This window comes from Euphorbia lathyris, chromosome 5, assembly GCF_963576675.1.
Source record: "Euphorbia lathyris chromosome 5, ddEupLath1.1, whole genome shotgun sequence".
In the NCBI taxonomy this organism is placed as follows: Eukaryota; Viridiplantae; Streptophyta; class Magnoliopsida; order Malpighiales; family Euphorbiaceae; genus Euphorbia; species Euphorbia lathyris.
In genome coordinates this window covers 91570080-91574332 of record NC_088914.1, presented here as the reverse complement: position 1 = coordinate 91574332, position 4253 = coordinate 91570080, and the positions used below count along the sequence as shown (strand labels likewise).

Sequence of the window (4253 nt, the reverse complement as noted above, 5' to 3'; positions counted from 1 at the left end):
TTAAAAATAAATATTTAATATAGAAATCGATAAATCTATAAAATTTATTAATTATTATTAATAGGTGGGTCGGGCTGGGTCGGGCTGCGCTATTTTTATTAATCCCAAGCCCGTCCAAAAAATAGGCGGGCTTTAGCGGGCCTGAACCGGGCTGGGCCTAACATCAATTAGCATTGTCCAAGCCCGACCCAAGGGACACGGGCCTGGGCGGGCCGGATGGGTACCCGGACCCGTGGACAAGTCTACTCAAGATGAATATCCTTCTCAATTACATGAATAAGCCAATGTGACGTAGACCAAAAAATGAATTCGTTAGCACTGGAACGAGCTTGCCTCGCTACTAAGTGGGCAGCCTCGTTCGCTAAACGAGGAATAAAAACAGTTGAGTACTTATCGTTCAATGATAGAAGAGTTCTACAGTCCTGTATGATGGCGCCAAACTCCGTAAGATCTTGTTTATCTGATTGAATACTGTGGACCACAGCTTGCGGATCCAATTTGAATTCGACATGCAACCAACCCGCTTGAGATGCCTAGAGGATCGTTGTTCCTTGTTATAAACGTTAGAGATATTTTTACACTTTATCCTTATTATTTATGAAAAAGTATATACTTTTTTAAATGAATATGTAAGAGAATTAGTTGGATAAACTTTCACTTTTTTTTTTTCGATTTTATACGTTTGAGGTGTTTTTGCACCTTATCCTTATTATTTATGAAAAAGAATATATACTTTTTTAAATGAATATATGAAATTTTTCTATTTTATACGTTAAAGATAAAATTACTCCTAATGGTAAAACGTTAGAAGTTTCTTTGTATATGCTCATATTAAATGTATTTTTGCCCCCTATTCCTATTATTTATGAAAAATATTTATTTTTTTAAATGAATATATGAGAGAATTGGTTGGATAAATTTTCACCTTCATTTTAAATTAATTAACAAGATTTTAAAGAGGGAGATCGAAATTCTAAGTTCTTTCATGCTAGTGTTAATGCAAGGAAACAGACGAATACAATCTCTAGACTTATTGATGATGCAGGTATTGAGCACGCTGGTGAAGATGGTCTATGTAACGTGGTGAGTACTTATTTTTCTAAATTATTTCTTGATGCCAATGTGGCTTATTATTCTTCTATTAATGTGGTCTCGTGTACTGTGTCGGAAGATATGAATAGGGAATTAATCGCTCCTTTTTCTTATGAGGAATTCAAAATTGCTATTTTCCAAATGCACCCAGATAAGTCATCGGGTCCTAACGGGCCAAATTCGGGTTAGCATTTTTGGCCTCATATTGGACATGATATAGTCAAGGCGTGTTCTGGGTGGTTAGACAACAATGAATTTCGAGCTAGTTTGAATGATACTATTATTACTCTAATCCCGAAATGTGATAACCCAAGACGTATGATTGAATTTAGGCCTATTTCATTATGTAATGTCCTTTATAAATTGATGGAAAATTTTTTAGCAAACCGTTTGAAGGCTATTCTTCCTCACATTATCTCTAAGAGTCAATCTGCGTTCGTTTATGGTAGATCATTAATTGATAGTGTTCAGATTGCGTTTGAGTCATTGCACTACATGAAATGAAAACAAAAGGGAGATAAAGGGAAAGTTGCACTGAAAATTGATATTATCAAAGCATATGACATGGTTGATTGGGGTTTCTTAAGGTTGGTTCTAAGCCAAATGGGTTTTTGTGATAAATGGGCTAATTGGATTATGCTTTGTATCAGCATTGTTTCGTATTCGATATCGGTTAATGTCGATCTTATTGGTCCTATACAGTCGGGTCGAGGATTGAGGCAAATGGATTCATTATCCACTTATTTATTATTTGTGCCGAGGTTCTTTCTCGACTGATAGTTAAAGCAGAATCTGATGGGTTAGTTACTGGGTGCAAGATTTGTCCAGGGGTCCCTAATATAACTCATTTGTTTTTCGCCGATGATAGCTTTTTATTTTTCAATGCTACAGAGGCTGAGTGTAGAAAAGTGCCTGATATTTTACACGCATATGAAGGGTTGTCGGGCCAAACAATTAATCTGGCAAAATCAGGTATATTTTTTAGTTCTAATGTCAGGGAGGTCGAGCGTGATATTATTAGTAATTTGTTGGGTGTTCATTCCCCCCTTGACATGGGGTGGTACATCGGGCTCCCGTCTTTGATAGGACGGTCTAAGAAAGCTATTTTTGGTTTTCTTAAAAAAAGGTTGTTAAAACGGTTTAGTAGTTGGACATATAAATTTTTATTACTTGTAGGTAAGGAAGTTTTTGTTAAAGCTGCTGTAGGTAAGGAAGTTTTTGTTAAAGCTGCTGCACAGGCTTTGCCTACTTTTTGCATGAGTACATTTTTATTGCCCAAGTCTATATGTGATGAGCTTTTAAAAGATGGTGAATTCGTTTTGGTGGGGTACGAAGGAGAATAGGGATCATAAAATACATTGATGTAGTTGGGATAGATTGTGTGCTCGGAAGGATAATGGTGGGTTAGGTTTTCGAAAACTTCACGAGTTTAATTTATCTCTCCTGGGAAAACAAGGTTGGAAACTGATTGATAATCCTAATACGTTGGTTAGTTGTATGTTCAAAGCTAAATACTAGGCTAGAGGGTCTTTCTATCTTCCAAATTAGACATTAATCCTAGTTTTGTTTGGAGGACTGTATGAGATTCAATTGAGTTACTTCGGAGTGGAGTTCGTTGGAGAATAGGTAAATGGAGTTCGATCCATGTGTGGAATGAGCCATGGTTACTTGATGATTCGGATCGCCAGTTAACATCCAGTTGTACGTCGATTAATAAGGATGCAGTTGTCTCTGATTTACTTATCCCAGGTTCACGTCTTTGGGACTTCGACAAATTGATGGCTTGGTTTCTCCCCCCCCCCCCCCCCCCCCCCCCCCCCCCGAGGTTTCAATTATTAAAATTATGGTAGTCCCGTTGTCTGACAATGAGGATGTGTTGATTTGGCACTTTACTAAGAATGACATTTATTCCTCTAACTCGGGTTATCAAGTACTGGCAAGTTCGAGAACGGGAAATTTGGTGCATGAAGGGTGGCGTCGGATATGGTTGCTTGATGTTCCCCCTTGGATTAAATTTTTCGTTAACAGTGTTCTAATATACAGTTTGAAACGGATGCAAAAAGTGTTGTTGACAGTCTTTCGTCTACTACTTGGGATTCTTCGGATGTTGGTGGTATGATTAAGGATATCCGCGGTATATTACTAAATCTTCAAAATGTTTATGTGGCTTTTGTCCTGCGGTATATTACTAATCGTTTTATTTCTTTTATTATCCTTGATTTTTTTGATTTCATCTCTTTGTAAGGATTCTAGTTCTTCTTAATATACTCGTCTTTTTCTTCAATATATATATATTAAAAAAAGTTTAAAACTTAATTTATTAGAGTGACGAGATAACAATATCCATTTAAGTAACTGACTTATGGAACCTGTAACAAACAAGGTCCTATGGTCTAGTGGTCAGGACATTTGGACTCTGAATCCAGTAACCCGAGTTCAAATCTCGGTAGGACCTATTATTTTGTTTTAAAATTTCGTTGAGTTGTATTATATGAGCGTAAATTACATCCATAACCCCTCAATTTTGAAATTATTATTTTTATTGTGCCTAAACTTTAGAATTAAATTCCATGACTCCTTAAGCATAAATTACATCCATGGCCTCTCAATTTCGAAATTATTAATTTATTGTCCCTAAACTTTAGAATTGAATTCCATAGCCCCTCAATTTCGAAATTATTATTTTTATTGTTCCTAAACTTTAGAATTAAATGTAAAAATTTAGGTCTAATTTTTTCTCAGCCCCCTTAACTTATCCAAATTGGTTATTTTACTCATTCAACTCCTCGAATATCCTATTTACCTCCTTAACTCCATAAAAGTGGTATTTTTCACCATCTCAACTTGTCCATTTACCCCTCCGACTCATAGAATGCCCTATTTACCTCATTAACTCCATAAAAATGGAATTTCTCACCTCTTACAATCCGTTATCGATGCCTAAATTGATACCATTTTTTAAACGTTAAACCTATATTGATGTTATTTTGTATGTGGAACCTAAATTGATACTTTCTCAAAAACCACATGTCTATTTTGGTACCTTATTCCTACATATAATGTCTTTAACTTGTTTATATTAATATTTTGTTATTTGTATCTTTTATTCATTACTTCTATTTTCAACTTTTTTGGCTAGTTAAATTTTGATTATCTAATTA

At 35.4% G+C, this 4253-nt stretch overlaps 1 non-coding gene across 1 annotated transcript; it reads left to right on the top strand.

The window, feature by feature from the left end:
* Window positions 1–3474: 3474 nt before the first annotated feature.
* On the top strand, window positions 3475–3547 carry TRNAQ-CUG (transfer RNA glutamine (anticodon CUG)). The gene has a single exon. It is a non-coding gene; the product is annotated as a tRNA-Gln (tRNA).
* The last annotated feature ends 706 nt before the right edge of the window (window positions 3548–4253 follow it).